This window comes from Cricetulus griseus, chromosome 3, assembly GCF_003668045.3.
Source record: "Cricetulus griseus strain 17A/GY chromosome 3, alternate assembly CriGri-PICRH-1.0, whole genome shotgun sequence".
Classification (NCBI taxonomy): Eukaryota; Metazoa; Chordata; class Mammalia; order Rodentia; family Cricetidae; genus Cricetulus; species Cricetulus griseus.
The window spans coordinates 144,240,156-144,266,273 of record NC_048596.1 but is presented as its reverse complement, the minus strand read 5'-3'; the positions used below and the strand labels follow the sequence as shown (position 1 = coordinate 144,266,273).

General features: G+C 37.5%; 1 long non-coding RNA gene across 35 annotated transcripts in view; it reads right to left on the bottom strand.

Moving 5' to 3' along the window:
- The window catches only part of LOC103161473, an 82,844-nt gene that overhangs the window by 9,065 nt on the left and 47,661 nt on the right, over positions 1-26,118 (bottom strand). For 29 of the 35 annotated variants that reach the window (XR_003483156.2, XR_004769205.1, XR_004769193.1 and 26 more), the window contains one exon: positions 13,457-13,650. This is a non-coding gene — a long non-coding RNA (uncharacterized LOC103161473). Of the gene's footprint in view, positions 1-2,559; positions 2,877-8,928; positions 11,938-13,456; positions 13,651-19,994; positions 20,299-21,195; positions 21,610-23,103; positions 24,533-26,118 lie in introns of those variants that run through there. The other 6 variants (XR_004769192.1, XR_004769197.1, XR_004769198.1 and 3 more) reach the window with 6 other exon arrangements.

Sequence of the window (26,118 nt, the reverse complement as noted above, 5' to 3'; positions counted from 1 at the left end):
TGATGGAGATCTGAGAAGATCCATTAATGTCTATATCCATAAAACCCCTGATAGAACTGACCTCCAACACACTGGATGATACCGGATAGTACACAGCAGAGAGCCTTCTAAGTGGGTGGAGAGTCATGCCAATAGAAGCTGAAAATGGACAGAACCAAATTATTTCCTCATGGCAGTGTAAAGAAGCAGATGACTGTGGATATTTCCCAAGATTCTGAGAGACCTCACTAAATTCCATTTTGAATGTTGAGCAAAGATTTCTGTTTTCTGAATTCTGAAGGTTACTCTCTACCTGAGCTTTCCCATTAAACCCTTTAGTAGTATAGGGTCCATCTGAATCCTTCTCTGCCATCCTCACTAATGAAGAAAACAGTTCTCCCTGATAAATCCCTTATCCTTGTGAGCCCACTTCAAGTTTGTTAGGTTTTTTTTTTTCTTTTCTTTTGGTTGCAACACTCCTATCCTCCAAGATCCCAATGCATCTCTGACATTCTCAGTGTACTTTTAAAATTAACCCTGTAATATCTTATTCTTTAAGATGTATTTTTGAGCAGGAGAGATGGCTTACTGATTAAGGGCACTGATTGATCTTCCCAAGGACCTGAGTTTAATTCCTATCACCTACATGGGGCCTAACAACTGTCTATAACTACAGTTTCAAGAGATCCTATTCCAGATTCTGTGTGTATTCCATTCATTTGATGCACAGAAATACATGCAGATAAATTACCCATAAACATCAAAAATCAAAATAATAAAAAAAATGCTTATCCATATGTGTCTGTGTGAATGTTTGCCAGCTTTGTCTATGTAAACAGAGTACAGAAGAGGGTGTTGGGTCCCAGGGATCCAAGGCAGTTATAAACCATTGCATGAATTTTTGGAATGGAACAAGGTTCCTTTGGGACAACAACAAACATCCTAACTGCTGAACCATCCCTTCAGCCCTCAAACATCTTCTCCCTGTGTCACAGTGTAATCATCTTTTGCTTGCTTCCATGGCAACTGAATCTCTTCAACAGGGCACTGTTTCTTAAGCCTTCCCAGGTTCCTGAGATTTCAGATATGGAACTCTGTTACCACTGGTTCCTAGGCAGTCCACTACAGCCCCAGTGAGTAGAAGCCCATTCATTCATCTTAGATTTAATTCTAGAATCACCTGCCAGCTTCCCCAAATCCCAATGACTTTTCATGCTATTCCTGTCTTTTATCATGGTGAAAGTAATAAGGACATTAAGAATTAAGGGGAAAATTATGGCTAAATAAAGTTAGATGAAAACTGTCGGTTTGGGAAGATGGGAGGTTGTAAAGTCCATAGTGAACAATATGGAGACCCAAGTTCAAACACCACAACCTATAATAGCCTTGCTGCATGTTGGCTCAGTTCATCACTGCTATGAAATGGCTTTCAGGAGGAAAAGAATGATTGTATTCATGAGTCTAAAATTTTCAATCAAAACTTGTTTGTTTCCATGAATTTGGAGGTAAGATGAGGCAAAACATCAATATTAATGGAGTAAGTGGCAGAGGATATTAATGTAATGGTGGCCAGGAATTAGATAGGGCAACAGGAAGGAATCAGAGATAAGATGCCATTCAAAGGCATTACAACAGTGATATGCTTCAGATCTGATCAAACTCACAACTTAAAGTTTCTAGCATCTTCCAAAGTAGATCTAACAGCTGGGAACCAAGTCCTTACCTCATGAGCCAGCATGGGTATTTCTATGTAACCACAGCATGGTGCTTTTAGGACAGGGTATCAAGCAAACCTTATTGAGAGTTTGAGACCAGTTTCGGGATGTTTCTATATAAACCAGAAACAAAACTGTATAACAATAAAAGGGAACATCTATAATCAATGTTATATCACAGCAAAGATTCAAAAAAAAAAAGATGATAGTGAATGACATACCAGCATTTTCTATGATTTGGAACTTATTTTTAGGTAAGTTCTACCAAAATTCATGACAGGACAGAAAATCTGAAGAAAACATAATGAATTCCTGAGATATCATGTCTAGTAACCCCTCCTTCTCTCTTTGGCTGTTTCAGACAATGTCTCTTGTAGACTGGCTTCAAACTTTCTATGTAGCTAAGGGTGGCCTTGAACTCCAGGTCTTGGATTCAGGAATTGCAGTTCTCTATAATGCTTGATTAGCAATATCTGTGCCACAATGACTGTTTAATAAATTAGCAATTGGTTTCTTTCATTGTTTACAAAAAAGCATTCATAAATCATAATGGTTTTGTGTTTTAGTCTGAGTATTTAACTTGTCAAATATTTGTACCAAACATCAAATATTCAAGCCAGATCCTGCTAAAAATTATTCAAAAACAATAATGTAATTTTACAAAAAACAAAAAATATAAGTTCACATGTAATATTATTGAATAAAAATTAGGCAAAGCAGTATACACAAAAGTTATAATAAATGGGATTCTCACTGACTTCATCATCTCCCTCAATTGTTAATATAGATAGACTGGATTCTGAGATGTGTTTCCAATTATGGATAACATTCATGATTTAATATAGTTGATAAAATAATTCAAGCAGAAAAATTATGGACTTTAATTAGGAACAAGCTCATATAAGAGGAAGTTAATGCTCAATAGGCAAGAAATTAGGTACATCATTAAGAGATTAGGAGCAGCAAATTGCACTGGGAGGGAAAAAGTACTTCCAGGTGACACAGGAAAGAAGAAATACATTTGATTCCATGAACACATTGTGGGATTCTCCACTCCTGTGAAAGATGCCCTAGGAGATATTAGTGGTCCAGGAAGATGAGGTGGGCTTTCTCTGGGTCAGCAAGAGATTTGGATGTTAAATGAGCAGGCTTTTAGAGTTCTTCCTAAATGCCATCTTCTATCTGGGAATTAAGAGAAGTATGTCAGCCGGGTGTTGGTGGTGCACGCCTTTAATCCCAGCACTCAGGAGGCAGAGGCAGGTGGATCTCTGTGAGTTCGAGGCCAGCCTGGTCTCCAGAGCAAGTGCCAGGATAGGCTCCAAAGCTACACAGAGAAACCCTGTCTCGAAAAACCAAAAAAAAAAAAAAAAAAAAAAAAAAAAAAAGAGAGACAGAGAGAGAGAGAAGTTTGTCATTAAATTATTGTTCTAGAGGGAATTTTTAAATGAAAAGTACAATGAGTACAATGAGGCAATGGATTTTAATCCCCAGTGCTCAGAAGGAAATGAAGGCAGGAGGAGTCCCAGTTTGAGGCAAGCCCTCTGGTTTGTCCACAAACAAACAAACACATCATAATAAAATATGCTTTCCAGTTGTCCATTATACGTTATGCTTAATGAGTTAGACTTTCATTTTTTGCCAATTCTCTTTCTTTCTTTCATCTCTCTCTCTCTTTTAATTACAATGTCTCTATTAGTCTTACTCCAGCTCTTTTGTGTCTTCATTCCTTTTATAAATTGTTCCTGACTGATTTCTTCAGGACTGTGGACGGAGCCAGCCGTACAGTCCCGGGTCCAATTCTGAGTGGAGGTGTGTGAACTAAGGAAGTTTAATTACCCAACAATGCTAATGATGAGACAGGAAACACCATATCATCTCAGGAGGGTTCCCAGCTGAGGCCAAGAAGCCACAGTTTATTGAGAAGTCCATTTAAGTAGTCCTCCAAGGGCAGGGACAGCATCAGGAAGCATCTATTATAATGTATATAGCTAACATCAAGTGATTCTATTGATTCAAGCATTACCTAAATAACTCTTGGTCACAAAGGCAGAGTCCTCAGCCCAGGCATGGGCCTACTCAAAGCTTAAGCCACAGAGATGCAAATTAGCAGGCATATTACCCTAAGGCTATGATAAACAATAGTAGCCCTACTTGCAATTAACAATACAATGGAGAGCCTGGTGCTCCATGTTTACAGGAGCTGGAGGCTGGGCCCTAAAATATTCCATAACAGAATTATTTGTTCCCCCCACAATAAATTAATTTTATTTAAATTTAAAACAATCTTATTTTGTATACCAATCCCAGTTTCCTCTCTCTCTCTCTGTCCTCCCATTCCTCCCACCATCCCCTCATCCCACCCCCAACTACACTCCTCAGGGAGGAATGGGTCCTCCCATTGGGGGAATCATCAAAGTGTGTCACATCATTTGGGTCAAGACCTAGGTCCTCTCCCTTGTATCTACGCTGAGAGAGTATACCTTTATAGGGAATGGGCTCCAAAATCCCATTTGTGCACTAGGGATAAACAATGGTTCCACTGCCAAGTGCCCCATAGACTGCCCAACCCCACAATTGACAACCATGTTCAGAGGTCAGGGTTCAGTCCTATGAAGGTTCCCCAGCTGTCACTCTGGAGTTCCAGAACTCCCACTTGCTCAGTTCAGCTGTTTCCCAGCATGGTCTTGACCCATATGCTCATCACTCCTCCCTCTATACAATTGGATTCCAGGAGTTGGGCTCAGTGCTTATCTGTGAATTTCTGTTTCTGCTTCCAGTAGCTATTGGATGAAGGCTAAATGACAGTATTTAAGGTAGTCATCAGTCTCATTATAGGGGAAGAGTATTTAAGGTAGCCTGTTAACTATTGCTTAGATTCTTGTTTAGGGTCATCCTTGTGGATCTCTGGACATTTCCATAGTGCCAGGTTTCTCATTAAGCCCATAATGGCTCCCTCTATTAAGATATCACTTTTCTTGAGGTCCTCTATTCATCCTCAACACAGTCTACTTGATCCCTCATGTTTTCTTCTACCCTTCTCTATCTCCTATCTCCAACTCCCTCTGCCTCCCTCCATGCTCCCAATTTCTTCAGGAGCTCTTGTCCCTTTCCCCTTCTCCAGGTGACTATATATGTCTGTCTTAGGGTCCTCCTTGTTTCTTAGCGTCTCTGGAGGTGTGGATTGTAGGCTGGTAATCATTTGTTCTATGTCTAATATCCATATATAATTGAGTACATACAATGTTTATCTTTTTTTTGTGACTGGAGTACCTCAATCAGGATGGTTTCTTCTAGTTCCAACCATTTGCCTGTGAATTTCAAGATTTCATTGTTTTGTTTTGTTTTGTTTTTCTTCCCCAGCTGAGTAGTGTAAACATTACTCCATTGTGTAAACATACCACATTTTCTTTATCCATTCTTCAGTTGAGGGGATTCTAGGATGCTTCCAGGTTCTGACCATTACAAGTAATGCTGCTATAAACATAGTTGAACAGATGTTCTTGTGGTATGAATGTGAATCCTTTGGGGATATGCCTAAGAGTGGAATTGTTGGGTCTTTAGGTAGTATGATTCCCATTTTCCTGAGAAACCCCTTCATTCTTTAAACAATCCAGAAACAGCAACCAAGTTTAAAACATCCAAGAAAAGATGAGAATCTGCTGCTGCTCCCCAAGACCTCCACCTTTGAGTATGGGGATGATGGATGAGCACAACATTGGAAACAATCAGGCAATAGTTGCCAAGAAATGCATCATTTCCTGTTCAGCTGTTCAGCTGTTTTCCTGGTGGTAGCTGGATTCAGAATCTTAATTTTATCTGGATGCTCACTCACACTTGTTAGAGCTGAACTTATAGCTCATATCCCATGGTTCCTGAAAAATACCAATATCCTTCAATTTGTATATCACTAAACATTTTCCTGGACTTGTGGCATTTTGTGGACTTCACATGAATTTGTAATAACTTAAGAGTAAGTGCTTGTGCTATGTTATAGGGAGCATATCCAAAACATGAATGCAGAATTGTATGCCTTAATTAATTAATTAATTAATATAGTATTTATTTATTTTATACTTGGACGATAGTTTCCCCTCCTCCTCTCTTCCCAGTCCCTTCCACCTCCCCTCTGCACCCCACCCCTGCATTCCATTCCTCCTTTGTTTCTATTTAGTAAGGTACAGTTCTGCTTTGGAATTAACAAAATATGGCATATCTTGTTCCAGTAGGACTAAACACATCCCTTGTATTAAGGCTGGGCAAGACAAACCAATATGAAAAATAGGGTCCAAAATACCTGCAAAAGGGTGATGGATAACATCATCTCCCAGTGTAAGGAGTCCTACAAGATGACTAAGCTACACAATTGTAGCATAAATACAGAGGGCCTAGGTCAGTTTCATTCAGGGTCCCTGGTTAATTGTTCAGTCTCTATGAGCTCCTATGAGGCCATGTTAGTTGGTTCCATGTGTTTTCTTGTGGTGTCCTTGACTCCACTGGGACCTACAATCCTTTCTTTCCCTCTTCTACAGAATTTCCCAAGTCTCACCTAATATTTAGCTGTGGGAATCTGCATCTGTTTCCATAAGTTTTTGGAAAAAGCCCCTCTGAAGACTTCTGGGCTGCATGCCATTGGGCATCATGTCATTAATTTTTTTTCCAGTTATGTTTGGTTCTATCCTAGGGCCATCCAGATACTGAATCCTGGTGCACTAGGCAGTGTCAAGGTTGGGCTCCCTCTCCTGTAATGGGTCTGAGGCTAGACCAGTCATTGGTTGGCCCCTTCCATAATCTTTGTGCTGCCCTTAACCCAGCATATCCCTTAGGCAGGACAGACTGTAGGTCAAAATTATGTGTCTGACTTGGTTTCCCAGTCTCTCCACTGGTAGTCTTGCCTGGTCATAGGAGAAGACCAGTTCAGGCTATGTGTTCCTTATTGCTAGGAGTCTTAGCAGGGGTGATCCTTGGAGATTCTTGTGAGTTTTCCTTGCAGTAGGTTACTGCCTCATCATGAAACAACCCCCCTTCCAGTATTCTCTTTCAATATTCTACACCTCCACTTGATGCCCACCTTATAACTTATGTTCCCATTCCCATCTTCCCTTAATCCACCAGTGAAATTTCTTTTATTTACCCTTCCCAGTGATATACAAGTGTACACTCTTGAGCTCTCCTTGTTTCCTAACCTCTCTGGGTCTGTGAATTGTAGCATGGTTATTCTTTACTTTACAGCTACTAGCTACTTATAAGTAAGTATATGCCATGCTGGTCTTTCTGGGTCTGGGTTACTTCACTCAGGATGATTTTTTTAGTCCTATCCTTTTGCCTTCAAATTTCATGATGTCATTGTTTTTAACAGCTAAATTAAAAACAGCCCCATTGTGAAAATGTACGACATTTTCTTTATCCATTCTTCAGTTGGGGGATATCTATGTTGGTTTTAAATTCTGCCTGATATGAATAAAGCTACTGTGAATATAGTTGAGCAACTGTCCTTGTGGTATGCCTGAGTAACCTTTGGATATATTCCTAAGAGTGATATAGCTGGGTCTTGAGGTATATAGATGGCCAACTTTTTGAGAAGGAGAATATTTCTTCTATTTTAAAACATTGTTCTTACTTATTTTTAATTATGTTGATAAGTGCACACAGGACTATTGCATGTATATATGCAGCTCCTCTGCAGTGTATGAGAGAGTATCCTCTCCCCTGGAGTTGGAGTTACAAGTGCCTGTGACCACCCTACATTATTTTGGAAGCCAAACTGGGGCCCCATACATATCTTTGCATAATCCTAATGATGAGGCTTCTCTCTAGACACAGTATCTCACCTCTTACAATGTTGATGGCCTCCTCTCTCTATTTTTTATTGCACACCAACATCTAAGACTATTTTTAAATAATAGTATACATTTGCATTTATGCTTCTCATTCAAATACTGTAAATGAATACCACCCCTTCATATTGGTCTAAATAGATATGGAAGTTTATGTCATCTTACAGGATGAATTTAATGTAAGTTCTTAATATGAATTTATATTATAATATAAATACAACTGATGAACTTATAGATATGTAAAGATAGAGACATCATGTGTATGAGAAAAAGATGGAGTCAGAGAGAGTACTGGTACATATATAGCATAGCAAAAATGAAATTTAGTCTCCTCAGTTCTTTAAAATGTTGCAACTCACTGTTAGCATAGTGAGTGCACATCATTGTAATGATAACTCTATCTACCAGCCACCTGAGTTCCTCCATTAATTTAGTATGTATGTATATAAATATGTATGTGTGTATAGCAGTAACTAAGGAAGAGGACAAGAATTTGAGAGGGGATAGAGGGGACATGCGATGTTGAGGAGAGGAGAGACAGGGGTTGAAATGATCTAAATATTGTGCTCATGTTTGAAATCATAAAAAATAGTTTAAAAGTAGCAAAGAAATATAGGCAAGTAATGAATGCCACGTAAGGAGGAATTAGCCTCTGCCAGGCATGAGTCCTTAAATTGGCTATCAACACAAAGTGGTCAACCCTGAAACCATATACATACAAGAAAACTGGATCCAGGAGGTTGTGTTTTTATATATATGTATAGTCACACTTACATAGGAAGAGAGAAAGAAGTATTTTTGTAAATTAGTAAGTTTTAACAAAATCATATTATTTTTGCATAATTCCAAGTTTATTTATTTGCTTTAGAAATCACTAGTTGCAATTATCATACAAACATTCTGAAGCAAATTTGTATTTTATTAACAACTATTATTCGATATTTTACTATGAATCTCATGGCCTTTTGCCTCACATCTAGCTTTCCTGGTGGATACATGGCATCCCCCTGACTCTGCTTTCTTTCTCTCTCTATCTGTATTTGGATTTCCCACCTAGCTGTATTCTGCCTGGCCATTGGTCAAAACAACTTTATTCAACAACCAATAGAAGCAACACATTTTTGCACCATGCAGAAAGACATCACAATCCGTCCTGTAAACAACTCTCTTGGTAAAGTGTATTGTGTTTAGAGAAACATTTCTAAACACAGTGAGAGTCTCAAAGTGCCTCATCTTCACATGGCATATGTGCTCTCTCATAGAGCCCTCAGTAGAGGAAGCAGGTTCAGGGCAACAGCAGAGATAGCCCTTGTTCTTGCTCTTAATCTTCAGAAAACAATATAAATTATTACTGATGTTTTTAAAATTGCATTATGTAAGAACACAAGAATAAGAGTGTGGTAACTTGAGCATCATTTTTATTTATGAGTTTTCTCCATAGGAAATTTCACTTTGCCAGAAGAATGCCAGTTCTTCCTTTTTGGACATTCTCAGGTCTGCATTGTGGTCTGAGATTTACCCAAGCCCTTCCTTTACTGCTACTTTCATTTACAGTGAAAGCATTTTGATAGTGTAAGTGAAAGCCTGAATTCCTACTCACACTTATTTCCCTTCATTTATTAAGGGAATTATAGTACAACTTGTATATAAAATTTCATTTTATTATAAGCAATGTGACAGGAATGAATATTTTCTAAAGAGATGCTTATGCATCTTCCTTTGGCTATAATATTATTGAAATGATGCATAAAAAAAGGGATATCCTCAGGAGCATCATGCTTTAAAAACTTTTGAGTTTGTTTCCTGAAACTGGTGATGGGTGGGAATATACCTTGATTGGAACTGCTTGTCTAGCTATGCATCTCTTGCCCTCTAATAGGAAGCATAAGCTTCCTATTAGAAGAAAGAGGGTGTACTTGGGGTCACTGTACTTTGCTGCTCTTTTCAATATGTTCACATTGAAAGTATCTCCTTTTCACCTTTTAGTCATGAATTTTGTCTGTTAATTGCACTACTCAGGACAGGTGGTGAATCTGGCATGTTTGGGGGCTTACAGGGCCTAAGCATACACCCTAAATGCAGTAATGTTGCCATTTTCTTTTAAAATAACTTGAAGACAACAAATAGAGTCAAGAATGACAGAGAAGCAAGGTCAAAGAGCATTTAGAATGACTCAGATGACACCTTCTAGACCACAAAGGTGCCAGTATTAAACACATTTCCTCTTAATAAGGTAGCAAGCAGTTACTGTCACAATTGATAAACTGAGCAAACACACTAGTAGTGCTGATTATTAAAATATACAAGAAAACAAACATAAAGTACAGAAGAGAGTCTGGGTCACTGCCTATCACTGTGGTTGCCTCTAAGATATTTAGCAAATAGCAAAGGTCCAAGTATATGATAGAGGGACATGAGTATGTGACCAGTAACAACAAAACAAACACTCCAATCTGAAACAGCATAAGAGAATTTATTCTGGAGCCAAATATGAATGCGTGTGGCATGGGAACTTGGATTCAGGATAACTCAAATATCTTGTCAGAATATGATTATTGTTACAAGATCAAGTTTGTATTTTTATAAGAGAACAGACATTCATAAACCAAACCACTTTTTGAATGCATTTGTGGGAACAGGAGGCAGACATGCTAATATAAGGCAGGAAAACTCTGCTGTGGCATTAGGTGCTGTCTGATGACATGCTTAGCCTTTGTGTTGGTAGAAACTTGGCTTCAGTCTGTATATTCCCAAATGATTTTGCCTGATAACCACACAGATGTCAAATCACACTCAGAGGCAGCCAACAAATGGCTCCTTAGGTAGTGGTGGCACATGCCTTTAATCCCAGCCCTTGGTAGGCAGAGGCAGGTGGATCTCTGTGAATCTGAGGCCAACCTGGTCTACAGAGTGAGTTTCCAGGACAGTCAGGGCTACATAGAGAAACTCTGCCTAGGGGATAAAAGAGGAGCTGAGGTAGCCCAATAAATCTTACATCTAACATGTAACACTCCATTTTTCAATAGTCAGCCTTGAGTGTTCAACACATAGTTGACATTTTCTCATCTGTGAACTCCAGTTTACAAATTCTTTGATAGTGTAAGTGCAAGCCTGACCTATATAAGAAGAATCTGAACATGAGCCTGGGGACAGATAGCCAGTAAGCAGAGTTCTTCAGTGTTCTCTTCTTCAGTTACTGCTTCTGTCCTTGCAATGATAGCGACAGTTTCTTCAGTGATGAATCTGGTCATGTAAGACAAATAAACCCTTTCCTCTCCTAAGTTATTTTGGGTCATGGCATTTCACCATAGCAACAGAAAAGTAAGTAATACAGAGGAATGTTTCAGAATGTTGGAGTGGGCAAGGATGTTTAAGTACATTAAAAATTGGTAATATAATTATATTTAATGAAATAAACCTCCTCATAGCAAAATAGCTGATCAGTTGTGCAAATAAACACTGTCCAGGAAGGAAAATGTTTGCCAACTGCACATCTGACAAGAAGTTGCCATCCAAGATACATAAGGAATTCAGACATATAGAAAATCCCCAAATAACCCAGGTATAATGAGCAATGTACAGTGGTAGATTTCTCGAAAGATGCTGTATGTGTTCAAGAAATACATACAACAATGTTTAAGATAACACGTCAGTCTCTTTGTTTGTTCTTCCTTCCTTCCTTCCTTCCTTCCTTCCTTCCTTCCTTCCTTCCTTCCTTCCTTCTTTTCTGTCTTCTTTCTTCCTTTATTTTGCAAAAATTACTTTTTACTTTGATAATGAACATTTGTTCATTTTCAGTTAATGATTTCTTGATGTTCCACTTTAGAAGTATTTACTTTTACCAATTTCAAATATATTTTACCTTTTCTTCTGTTTTATACCTATACTTACATCATTTATGCCTCTAAAAATGATTCAGCGATTTCCAATGGATGAGGTTTATTTTTTGCCAAATTATTCTAAAGCATCACATATTCTTCATTTGAAAATATGACTAATATAATTTTATTGTGTTTCTATAACTAAAAGAAAGGTGCAATTGGATTTTTTAATTTCATGTGTATGTATGTGCATTTGTATGTGGTGTGTGGGGGGGCATGTGTTCATGTATGTGTATGAAAATTAAGAGTCAACTTTGTGGAGTCAATTTTAATTTTGTGCCTTTATATTAATTCTGGGGCTCGAACTCAAGTCCCCAGGTTGGGTAGCAAGTGTTTTTACATGCTAGGCCATCTCACCAGCCCTTAATTTAATTTTTTTTTTGAGCACACATTTAATGTTTTCAAAATGCAATTTGACCATCATATATTGACCACACAAGTTAAGGGCTATCATTGTTCATTAAAATTGGTTCATTGATCCAAAGAGATAACGTCATATCAACTCAATTTTAAGATGTTATAAATTTCCTGTAAAATATAAACAAATACATAGTGAAATTATTACCACCTGTAAGTACTAACAAACTGTTAGGGTGATCACTGGTGCAGACCATGAGATGCTGTAGTCAGTATTTCCATTTGCACTTCCTGTAACATCCGTGATAGACAGGAAGACAAGTGTGCCTCCTGTCACCCTTGGATTTTGCTAGGAAGTCTGTCAGCATTTTGCCATTCAGTGTACAGGAGTTTCAAAGGCAGCTATTTTACAAATAAAGGGATAAACCTTCTCAGAGTATGAGCAATTAGAGACAGGAGAGGTGACTGAAAAGTCCCCAGAGGATTAAGGACATCAGAGTAGAGACTGTATGTCAGTGGGTTGTGAGCCTGGATCCTTGTCCTCAGTAGCCCCTTTCTCTACTGCTCCCATCAGCCAGTGCTGTGTTTCCTACTCTCATGTCTCTACTTGAGGTGGCTGCTTGCATTTGAATGTAATTTATTTCAAGAACAGAACTAAAAGTTCTCTTGCTGGTACTGTCTGTACATGTAAGGTGTATAGTAAATTTGTCTCAACTGTCCAAGTGTGGGTAAATTCTAGTTAGCCCTTCATTTATCAGTTCTTCTCAAAGTGAAACTGGATGATATAGTAAGATAAATCAAGACAAAGAATGACTTATATGAATTTCATGCCCTTTACTTTCAGCACTGCATAATCCCAGCTTTTGTCCCTGAGTATTATTGGGGAAAAAAATCTGTTGAGGTTCACCTAGTTTAAAATGAGACATCACAGTGCAAACATGTCTCCAATGGTTCAAAGTGGAAACCCTGCTCCACAAATGGGTGAAATCAGTGCGGTATCTAGTATTAGGTGTAGCTGAGGAGGTGAAGTGAGATCTGGAAGCTAACAAAGTGTTTGGAAGCACAGGCTTAAAATCCTGATCAGCTCTGAGACTTTGGTTCTTGCTTGAGCTCAGTTTACCAACTTCTCAAGCTCTATCTGTCTGCTCTCCCCCACCCGTCTCTCTGTTTTACCCACCCTTGTCTCTCTTCTCTTCTAGCCCTGTCCCTCTGCTCTCCCCAACCCTTGTCCCTCTTCTCTCCAAAATCCTTTCTGCTCTCTCCACCCCTGTCTCTCTGCTCTTCTATCTCTGTCCCTCTGCTCTCCCCACTCATGTCTTTCTCTTCATAGTGAATAGAGCATGGCTAATGAAGTTCTTTCAAATCAATCTGTCTTCTCACTCCTGTTTTCGTGTGATTTGCATGACTTCCTTTTGTCTGTATTGCAGTCTCTGCTGTAAGTTTTTGTCTAGCCACTACATTTGGTTCTATTTGCTTCCTGGCAAGTGGGAAATGTGGAAATATTGTTCACAGGAGATATTAACCAATGATTGGCCAAAGTTGGCTGATGAATATCTCATCTCATTGGCTACAAGTATGGAATAACTGGAAGACATTTATTAAATATTTACTATCAGAATCTGTACCACTTATGCTTTAATATGATTTAGGAGATGATGTGGATGCTGATATATGTATATAAGGGCTGTACCTGAACATCTAGATGGTACTGATGCAGATGGACCATAGACAAAATGTAGACTCTCAGATTCGATGCATATAGACTGTGGTCTTTAGTTCTTTTCATTGTTAATACACAGCATCCTTAGTGTTCGAAGTTATAGTGTGGATCCTGGGAGATCAGATTTCTTTTAACTGGATTCAGATAATGAGAAAGCAGAAGGACTGAAAATAGGAAAGAATATGGTTCACATTTTCCTTGCTAAGCGACATTGAACCAAATTATCAGAAAGTATTAGCAAATGCTGAACATGTATCATCTTCTTATTTCACAGCAGTATTTTAAAATACGGAAAATTATTCTTAAGAAAATTTTGTTGTCTAACACAAGAATATTTAAAACATTTTAGCCAAATATTTAAAATATGCACAAAACACACATATAGCAACTACATTCTAACTTTCAGTCCTCAAGAAATGTTTTAATTGCTTGGCAACAGTCCTACTCTTGACAGGATTGAGATCAGAATGCTTTAAAAGATGATTATTTTGACAGGACTCCCCTTCTCTCTTACTGGCTGTGCAAATGTCCATTGCAATCTGCCTAAGAGTTTCAGAAAGGACACTATAATTAGGATGCATCATAGACCTCCTCTACGAGTCCTTCATGATGAATTCATCCTGCTGACATCCCTGCTAACCCCAGTAATCACCCAAAACCCATGTTTCTAGCTTATGTCTCATTCATCTGTGTGAAATGCTTTTCTCTACTCTCTATGGCAGCTTCTCCAACAACCCTTCTACTGCTGAGATGGTTATGGAACCCTGCCCCTATTAATGTCCTGTCAAGTTCCTCCCTTGCCTCTTCAACTCCAGCAGGAATCTATTTGTCTTAATGTAACATTGCATGGCATAATAAAACTGTAATCTCCTAAGAGGGAAGTCACACCTTACTCCTTCTCAGAGTGCATTGTTGCTCTTGTTTCCCCTAAGTTCTTCTTGTAAGTTTATTGCATCACCTGCTACCTCACCATGATGATGGACATTACTTAAAAGTGTTTCATTTCTAATAATATTTGTACTCTCTCTTATTCTCCCTAACTCTCTTTCTCCTTCCTACTCACCTTCTCTTGCTCTCTTAGTCTCTCCCTCCCCCCATTCGTGTGTGTGTGTGTGTGTGTGTGTGTATCTGAGAACATGCATAACATCTGCAATCTGAGCTCAATTCTAACAGCCTTCAGTTCCCTCCCATTGGTTTAAAAAAGTACACATGCCTACTAATTATTCACAGTTAACATTTATAACCATATGGACTCATAAAGTAGGGCTCATAAGTTCTACTTTTACTATCCTTGTAATTTCATTTCCCAGACCTTGTTTTTCATGTATTACTCTTCATATTTCCAAAAATCCCAAGGAGTTCTGATAAACTAGAAAAGAATTTCTGCAATGTTCTCATACCAAACATGCCAACATGTCTTCCTACTTCCCTAAATTGAGTTTTATCTTGAATTTGAATGTATCTCCATTGGAGTTTTAGTACCCAGCTTCTTGTATACTCAAACTGCTGTGTTGATGGTTATTATTCAGTGTAAGCTATCATCCATTTTCATGTCTACTTTTGTATTACCATCAATGTGTGTAATGGCACAATTTGTATTCAATTTGCTTTTATTTTAGCTCATATTAATGTTTTCCACTAGTGGGGGGTTGACACTGGGATATTATATATTCAGGCCAGTGACATCACTAAATCTCTTTATACTCTCTGAGATGAAGATTCGGTAGAAACCTTTCAGTAGAACTTTGAGCCTAAGTTTTTTGATCCAGATTATCTAACTCACTCTATAAACCAAGCTAACCTTGAACTTTGAATCATTTGGTGTCAGCCTATTGACCAGCTTGGATTATACATCTATATCAACAAGCACCGACTTATTATTAATAAAATCTTTTCAAATTTATTGCTTGAATACGCTTAACCATCCAGCTAAAATTGTCTGTGCTGTGTTGACTTTTGATATTATAATTGTTGCTACTATTATTTGCATGTGTGTATGTGTGATATGTATGTGTGTATGCAGGAGCACTTGTGCCATAGTATATTCATAGAAGTCATAGGAATACTTTGGGAAGTCTGTATTCTTCAGTGATGCATTGCTATATTTCCTGATATTTCTTAAATACTTTTAATCACAGGTCAGGCATGTTGACATCCCAGTGTTGGACACCATGTCTTTCATTTCCTTGGCCCCGCTAATAACAAGCCATGCTTTGCATTTCCTCTCTACTCTGTCAGCAATTGTTTGTTTCTTTTGATCATACTTTTTGTGAGTTGCTTTAAACCAGAAGAAAGAATCTTTTTAATTGTTATCAGAGATCAAAGCCAGCCAATAGAGCTCTTATAGGTCTCCTTTGAAAGTAGCTATGTTATCAACTAAAAATTGTTTTGAAGCAAGTCAGTGTTATCAAATGCTTGGCCTAGCTAGTATCATGTGATGTTTCACTAAAGAAAAGATCTACACCATCTGTTCTGCTCTCTAACACACCATCATAGGTCTTAACCTCTGGCTTCTGTTTTACCATCTTGTGTCTTCGTACTCCTTGGATTTGAAATTAGCCCATGGGCTGAGCAATGCTAAAATGAAGACACAAAAATCTGAAATGCTCTAAATCCAAGATATTATGATTGATTTCTTTAAAGATATGCACCCATACAATGAAACTATAAAGGCTGTTACTGTGCAGCACATGCTGGCCTTGAATTTAGAGAAATCACCCTGACTCTGCATTTAAATGCTAAGATTATAGATGTGTGCTGTGACACCTGAATCCAAAGTATTTTTATGTAGAATGCAGAAAGTCCATACTGGTCATTTCATATGTAAAAGCTTTAAAATATAGTATCATTTATGAACAATAGAGCAACCACCAATCAGTGCAACACACATATGTAAGTCTAATATGGAATAGTTTACCAATATATTTCATCACGTGTATGACAACCTGGGTCCCATGACTTCAAACCTGCAATAAATTTATAAGGATTTTCTCAGGGGTTCAAGAGAAATCACCTTTAAGGCATACTTTGAATTAAAAAATGCCATGGATCTGTTACAACTTGAGATTCCATTTTAAGTGGCAGTGTTTTCTCTGCATGAGTGAAGTTCTGTTATTATAAAGACTTTCAGAACTATTTGTGGTCATATTGATCTGCACTTACAGGATCTGGGGAAAAGCATCTCCATGGGTAGACACTTAATTCCTGCTGATAGTAATCTTCCATAAAACTGCAATCAAACACCTATTTTTCATCCTTTAAAGGTATATAGCCTTTAAAGGAAATGGGATTTGTGCATGTAGTTCACCGAGTTTGTTGTTAGACTCTTCATATCCTGTCCCATCCTCTAGTATAAACTTGTTAGCTTGAGCACACTCAACCTGTTATCATTTGTAAAATGGGTCAACAAAGCTAGCTTGCAGATGCATTGTGAGCAGGCTATAGGCAGCAGAAATAAAGTCCTGGCAGGGTAGCCACTGAGGACCACATGTTGCATGTCTTTAGTAACACCAATATTTATTTATGTATGTAATTGCTCTGTATAATTTATATGGTATCTTAAATTCCCTGATCTTGATTTTTGAATATTTTATGAGAATGATATGTGCTTTCCATGCTGTATTGTGATCATAACCACAAATAAATTTTAAAAACACACAATATATGCTTAAAGTTAGAATTGGCTTGTGATAGACTTCTCAGTCCTAGTAAAAATTAGTTACCAAGAGGCTCATTTTTTTGAGTCAATCCAATCAGGTTTTCAGACAAAGTTCTAGCAAGTTGTGAAGATCTGTATTTGATGGCCAACAACTCTATGGGTGAATGGTCTGTGATCTACACTTCTCACTTTTCTATTCACTGCATTCTTCAGCTGAGTGAGTCAGCCAGACCTGTTGCTGCAGTTTAAATGTTTTCTCCACTCTCTCTCTACTACATGTTGTGTTCCACACTTCCACTCAGTACCATTGATTTTGCTCAGATATACATTTGATTAATTGTTATAATCTTATTTTAATAGCAAGAGATCAGTGGCTTTGTTTCATCCATTATTAACCCCCAATAAAGGCTTGAGTATTCCATTGATATTCACTAGGTGAGTAGGTAAAAATAAAATGGTGGATTTCCTGTGTACCCACTGTTGTCTCATTCAATATAGGTGGAGACCGAGCTCATTTCCCTCAATAAGAAAACAAGGAGAGAAGATGAAAACCCTATGTTCTACCCTAGTAGGGTATCAGGCTCATCCCAGTCTCATTTCCTTGGTGTCTGTGTCTAGAGCCATCTAGCGATGGCTGATTGAGAGTAGCAGAGGGACCACAAAGGTCACTTCTTTGTACAAAGGCAAATCTTACCACATATTTTCAGTTTGGAATCAAACCAGTGTTTGGTCCATGCAATACCAGTGCTGTACCATCAAGCTTCATTGATTTCCTATTATCTTTATTTTGTAATTCATATACAAGTAAAATTTTACCAGGAGAAATGGACAGTGACAGTGAATGCAGGCAGTGTTGTTGATAGAATGGAAACTGGCCTTTAGCAGAATTTATGTCACCTGAAGCAACATGGCAGCAGGTTGTCTAAGCTGATAAAGACCCTGCAGATAAAGCACTATGAATAACCTGTGGTCTGTTAACACCAGCATTTGTGTTTTCTACCTTACATTTTAAGTTGTAGTGCTGTATATGTAGCTGTTATGATTGATCAAGATGAGGAGCTGCTGAGATGCCTCAAACATTAACAGCTCTTGTTCCTTTGGCAAAGAACCAGATTTTGTTCTTAGAGTACTCATGAGGAGTCCACAGCCATATAGAACTCTAACTCCAGGAGATCTAATGCCTTCCTCTTGCCTCTATGGGTACTGACACAAGTACACACACACACACACACACACACACACACACACACACACACACGGCTGGAGGTGAGGAGACAAAGAGATAGAGAGTCAGGGAGAAACAGAGAAACCGGCAAATTTAGCAAGCCTGAGATGACACTAAAAGGCCAACAAATCTAAACTCTGAGGATCTTCTTATGCTTCTATATCTGTCCATATTATAGATGCTATTATGTATCAGCAACTTTATAAACTGTGAAAACTTTCCCAGTTCTCAGGAATTTTCACCCAGTGGCAGATGAAATCTTCCTGATTTCAAATACTCAGTTATCTCAATAGAATAGATAGTGAAAAACCTTCCAGAAGAATTTGATAGTCCAAGTGAACAGTCCATATTTATCTGTCTTCCCACTCATTTGGTCCCCATTTATTCATTACTATTTTCCTATCTTGCACCTATATAATCTATGTTCTAAACAACATAAATATTTAAAACTTTCCAGAAATGAAATTTCCCAGGTGAGAACTTACAAAGAAATCAATTTTGACACAAATTTTTCTAGAAATATGAAAGTATCCAGGAGTAGATAATTTTGAGATCATTTTGTAACTGGGTTTATTTTACTTTCCAAACCAGATTAAACTATCACAATAAAGGAAAAATATAAACCTGTACCAAATCAAAACATAGATACAAAACTATAAAAATTGCTAGAACAAGAATTTCAGACATATATAAGTGAATAATGCATTATAATTAATTTAAATTTATCCATAGAAGTGATTTCTGAGGCAATATATCAATTTTATGTCTCTTTGGAAATTCTTTAGAAAATTCTTGATCTAAAGTGTAAGGCTGCTACTCTAAAAATTGTATGTTTGTGAGCCACCACATGGTTGCTGGGAATTGAACTCAGGACCTAGACCTCTGAAGAGCAGCCAGTGCTCTTAACCTCTGAGCCATCTCTGATCCAGACCTCCCAAACATGGGTGTCAGTGAGGAGGCCTCGGCAATCTTTGAGGCCTAGGGTAGTAGACCAGTATTTATCCCTGGCACACAAATGGACTTTGGGAGCTCATTCCACATGGAGGGATGCTCTCACAGTCTGGACACATGGGGGAGGGCACAGGTCCTGCCTGGGATGATATGACAGACTTTGGAGATCTCCCTATGGAGGGCCTCACCCTCCCTGGGGAGCAGAAGGGGGATGGTGTGGGGGCTTGGGAGGTTGATGGGGGGCAGGGGAGGAGGGGAAGGAGAAGGAGTTGGAATTGACATATGAAGCAAGCTTGTTATTAATTTAAAAAACAATACAAAAGAAAACAAAATAGTTTTAAGAGCTAGTTAAAAAATCATATGTTTGTAGTACAAAATAATGAATGTAGAAAGTGTGCATTTATGTATGAAATGTATGATAATGAAAGTTGAATCTTTTTTTTTTTAACAGATTTTGAGTTTAGTGCAAGTATAAAAGTGGATCCGTGGAGGATATGGTAACTAGGAGCTCTTACTGTATAGAACTGAATATGCACAGTGCACACTGACTTATCCTGTTTCTCTTTCACTACTACTGTTTAGACCATTTTCTTTCACTTCTCTAAGCTGTGATTGCCTCTGTAACTTGGCATCTTTTATAATGATGTTCAAAGAGAAATAAAACAGTCTTCTACCTCCTCCTTGATGTGTTTCAGAGCTGGACAACTTTTCAAAGAGTACAACTCTGATGGCATTAGGAAGCTTGGCACTCTCTCTCCACCTTCCCCACCTTCCTTCAGGGCTGTGCTGCAAATGACACTGTCAATAGACTCATGAGAATAAACACCCAGGCCCAGTTGTGATGTGCAGAGCCAGGTGTGATGTGCAGAGCCAGGTGTGATGTGCAGAGCCAGGTGTGATGTGAAGAGCCAGGTGTGATGTGCAGGGCCAGGTGTGATGTGCAGAGCATGATAAAGATGTGGATTCTGTTTCAAAGACCTGAGATGAGAAAGGATGTGAGATAGGAATCAAATAATTACACACAATATTACAAAATGAGTAGCAATTTTGAAAAAAATGTTTTTGGTATAAGAACAAAGATATATTGTTGGAACCAAGTCAAGGACAGTGTCACTGAACAGGCATAGGCCATTAGGTGTTTAAAGAGAGAATGGAAAATCCAAGAATTTTACATGCCTTCTTCAGGACACAGATACCTGGTCTAGTTACATGAAAGTCAAACACTTATCTTGCGTTTCTCCCTGCTTAGTTTATGATAAGTGTACTATTACTATACTATTCCTACATAAAGCATAAAGCTAGTCACTTAGGCATGTTATTCAGGGATTTATGAAATAGATATGATACACACACACACACACACACACACACACACACACACACACATATATATATATATATATATATATATATATATATTCTAAACAACATAAATATGTATTCACTGCTACTTTAAACTCCAGGAAAACTATAGTATTTTAATAGAGATGTATGACAAACACTCTCTCTCATTTTAATCCAAGATGTAGATCCCTAATAATCTAGCACCAAAGATACCAAAGATAATTTAATGAATATTTCGATTTTCTAAATTATTTATTTATTACTCCTCTTTTTATTTTTGGAAATAATGTCTCTTATGTAGCCCTAGCTTTCCTGGAACTCAGTAGATAGAACTGGTTGGCTTCAAACTCACAGAAACCTACTTGTCTCTGCTTCCAAAGAGCTGTGACCAAAGACATTCTATACTCCTCCACTCCTAATTCAAAATATATATTTACTTAATTATATGAGTATGTCTGTATGCCTTAATATATAATATATATATGTACATATATGTGTGTGTGTGTGTGTGTGTGTGTGTGTGTGTGTGTGTATGTCCACCCCCACACATACACTGTGATGTGTGGGTAGGTGTGCATGTACCATGTGTGTACATGAGACACTAGAGGTCAGCAGAGACTATTTATTTGGTCTCCTAAAACTGGACTTCCAGGTAGTGTGAACCATCATGTTGGTGCTAGGAATCAAGCCAAGGTGCTCTGTCTGAGCAAGTGTTCTTAATCACTGAGACATCCCCAGAACTCTTGTTCTTTTAATAATTATTGTAATTTTCACATAAAACATAATATGTTTCCATCTAATCCAATCCAAATTCTTTCCTCTATATTCTCCCCACTGCTCACCACTTTTCCTTTCCTTCTTCATGTGCTCTTCAAAACCACTGATTCCTCCCAGCATTGTCAATCAGTGCATGGCTCTGGGATGATTCCCTGGGACAGGAACATCCTATTGGGGATTTTGATAATTTATAATCTGGAGTTGCCTGGTCAGTAAATGACCCTATTTTATTTTAAACTGAGTGTCTTTCAGCAAAACAAAACAAAGCAAAACAAAACTGCTCTCCATGGCAACATGAAAGAGTGTAATTCATAGATTTGGACTCTAAGTACATACTTGTTTCATTTGAGTTGATGGGAAGGTATTCAAGCCAGTAATAATGATAAGATTTGAATTTGTAATAATTAAGAAGGTATGTTTTGTTCTTATTTTGTCAGATTTTTCAAATCTGCATATACTTATGACAAAGGGTTTGTAAAGAAAAATAAATATCTTATCTTAGTTTAATACCAAACAAACAAACTTATTTGCTCTATAATCTTTGATCATACTACACAGATTACTTATTTGGAACTAAATTGAAGAACAAGATTATATTTTTCTGTATATTTATATGTATGTCCCTATGAATACAGGTGATTATGGAAATCAGCAGAGGACATCTGATTCCCTGGAGATGGAGTTACAGGCTGTTGCAAGCCTGTGATGTGGCTTCTGAACTGCACTCTCCTTTGCAAGAGCAGCAAGCCACTTTTCAGTCTTATTTCTACTGGAATCCATTTAAATTTTCCAGCTGATGATTCTAATCAGCCTCTTTGTTACTGTAAGTGATATCCAATTTATTCTACTCTTTTGAATACATTCATGGTGGTCATCCAAATAAAAAATCTTAGAATAGATTTGTGAGGTCAAAATGGTTGTTCTTTTTCTCATACGAAAGACAGTGTCACATGCCATCTACAATGGTTCAGTGTTACTTGGCTTTGTGTGGTTTCCTTTCCTTTATCAATACTATCTGAGGCAACATCTACACGGGCTTTCTGTAAATTTGATGGTGAACCATTGTTCTGGGATGTTTTATTAAACTTGTTTGTCCTGTACTTGGTGATTGACACCAAGACCCCTGTACAGATATTTGCCTTTTTAGAGGTTTCTCAAGTAGAATGTCCTTTGCAGGAAGTCTGGCACATTACAGTGTAAGAGTGGCTTTGATGATACTACAGGGAACTCATGAACCTAACCATTGATTCCTTAATGACAATGACAAGAAAATCAGCAAAACGATATGTAATTCTCTAAAACTTCAAGTAGCAGATGAGATTTACAAGAAGGAAACTTACAGAAGCTAACATAAGTTCTGTGGTACAGGGGAAACTGGAGCATTGAAAGTCAAGAAATACCAAGAAAGTAACAAGGTCACTTGACAAATGAGGACTTTTCATTCTTTGTTTCTTTCATGCTTTTCTTTCTTTTCTTCCTCCTTTCTTTCCTTTCTTCCTTTCTTTCATTACCTTCCTTCACTGTATTTAAATTATTTGAATTGTAATAAAAGAGAGGAGAAAATTTGTATAATGAAAAAACTTTTTAAAAGCCAATTAGTTACAAACGCTGGCTGATTTTATATAGTTAAATAAACATTAATACAATAATTAAACAGAAATCTTTGAAGTTCACATGTTTTTAATCAAATCCTGTACACTGTTTATATAAAATATGAGAGATTCTTTTCCCTATAGCAAAATAGAGAAAATTATTTTGGTCTAATATTTCATTATTTGGGAGTTCCTATATTATACATTCCTGTTTGATGCTTAGCTTGTAGTAATCTTGGAAAATGTGAGTTGCATATGAAAATGGCAAGTTGAGTTCCCAGAAATAACAACTGTACTGCTGGACATGCTGAGATCCATAAACACAAGACTTTTTTTTGCCTTTCAGCTGATGCTCTTTTTAAATGTTAACACCACCTTCAACCTAGAGAAATAGTCTTTCAGTTAAAGATCATTATAAAGATTTTGTAAAGATATGGCATGATTGAGTGATAGCTGTGAGGAAAGCCACATACTCCCTCTTTAATAGATAGAAAAATGAGTGGTGTTTTGTAAGAGACTCAGTAAAAATTTGCATAAAGTAAACACAGGCTACTTAAAATTCGATATTGCAGAGCTAACAGACATTTAAAAATATCATATCTCATATCCACTAAATGATTGATTTCGCACTGTGTGCTTTTATTCTACAAGTAGCTGCTGGATTCCCTCTTACCCCTGAGGAACTGAAATGTCATTGTTATAGTATAGTGCATTAATGTGATGGATAACCATCATTATTTTAGTAGTCTTCCTAACAACTTCCCTTGTGTTTCACCCAAAGGGCAAATATCTACCCTCTGGATAACACAAAACAAGGAACAAATCCTCCAGTATTAGAGAAAAATCATCATTTCTCATCCAAGTATCTTCTGCAAGCCAATCATCCATCCCAAGGTACTCTGGGATCTTGGTTCATCATTGTTGCTATGGTGTGCATCTGGGTTGTCTCCTAAAACTACTTGTAATTTAATTTTCATTCCAGTGCTGTTGAAAGTCAGTGTCTTCAATGATAAATTATGTGTTTGTAAAGGACACATGACTGTTCATTTTCAGAAGAGGATTGATTCTCACTGCAGTGGTTTTATTTTCATAGGGGTTTGTCAATATGAAATTAGTCCAGCCCTTGGTTCCCTCCCCTCATTTGAAAGTTTCCTGGCTATCTAAGCCTGATCCATGATGCAATGCTCTTGCTTTTCCAATCTCCTTGGACTTCACAGCCTCCAGAACACTGAAAGACATATAACTCTACTCTGAATTAGATTATGGGAAATACACTCAAATACAAATCTCATGTCAAACTCAAGTGAACTCATACTTCAACTTCTTTTCTTAAAGACAAGTCAGAACTAGAAACAACTGTGTTCAGCTGAACTGGGATCATTCTGGAGCCAGATCTCTGTTTCTCACTAGGATGAAATTTCTTCATTTTCTCATTGTGGCCTGAGAGTCTTGTCAATGTGCTGCAATAATTGCCTCCAGTTCCTGTTCTGAGCTGATCTCTGTGAGGAGAAAGCAAGACATCATCTAATAACAGGGTGGAAAGCCTCTGAGACCAGGCTGCTCATGGGCTTCAGGACCCAGAACAGTGAGAAGATGGAATGGCATTAATCAATCCCCCAGGTTGGGTTGCTTTTTTCTAATGCCATCCTTAGCACAATGAGGACCACCTCACAGCCATCCTCCCAATGAAGAGTATCATGGCCTTGTAACTTTGAATAATGCTCCTTTATGAAGAGTGTCTCAAAGCCATGTTAAGAGTTTTTTTTTTTTTTCCTAATTGTAATTTCTAGCTCTGTGCTCTATGGAGGTTATTAATCATGTATGAAGATGCTTTGTTCATTTATAAAACATACATTCCTAAAATCAAATGTTTATGTAGTTCGAATACAACACTTTGTGTCTTTAAGCCATAAACATTAGTCATCAACAGGCTGATGGTTAATGGTTCACCAAGTCAATTCTAACAAGAAATTGTTATGAGTTTATTTTCAATGGAAGAGATTCCAGTGAGTTAGGTTGGATTTGCTCACTAGAAGCTTAAGTTGGAAAGTTAATTTCTGAATATGTGGGTAGTGTATATAAGGGAGGTAATGACTGAAGATGCTGAGAACTTTTTACTCTTAAGGAAAGCTCTGAATAATAAGTTGTCTCAGACAAGACTTTTACTGTATACAAATACAGAATTCTCCAAATGGATCTTGCTCAGTTTGGGGAAAAACAACCGGATATCAACAAATGCATGCTTGAAATTATACTCATTTACAACTCTATTTTAAATACAATAGATATTCTACTTGCTTTAACTTCTAAAAGAATAAAGTCATCTGAAAGATGAGTCTCAATTGGCTAAAAATGACTTTGATTGTTTATTAATGTATTAGGGCCCAATGTACTATAGCCAGCACCATCCCTGGAGAAGTTGAGCTAAAATTTACAGAAAACTAGCTAGGCCTGAGCCTGAAAACTAGAAATCACCATTACTTAATGATTTCTGATGCAATCCTTAGACTGTGAGTAAGTTTGTTGGTCAGAGGTAATATGTGTGGAATAGCAAGCAGTTCTAGCTTTAAATTCCTACCCTGACTTCCCTCAGTGATGGACTCTAGTGGGAAAGCTGAAATAAACCCTTTCCCTCCCTAAATTGCTTTTGGAAAGAGTGTTTTATCACAGCAACAGAAATCAGAATGGAATGGTAGGCTTTGAGAATGTACAGAACATGCTGACTTAAGAAAAACTAAACAAGGTGTCAGCTTTAAACTGCTGTTGCTAGTAGAAACTAGCAGAACGTCCTCTGAAACTTCCAAATATGTTTTCTATACTAATATCATTTAATGCTTTCAACTCTTCAGACACCAGCTATTCTGATATGTTTGGGTTCCACAAAGGGAGAATGGTTTTGTTAAATGGTGTTGAAAATGAGTTCATTTCAGTGATAATAAAAGTGATGGTATGTAAGATTTAAAATATATTAATAAAGCTAAATTATTCTTTGTATGCACCAAATGTCTTGTTGAATTCCACTGAACAAATAAAAATGCAATTAGTAGACATTTTGAAGTGTAAAATGCATTATATCAGCATGTGC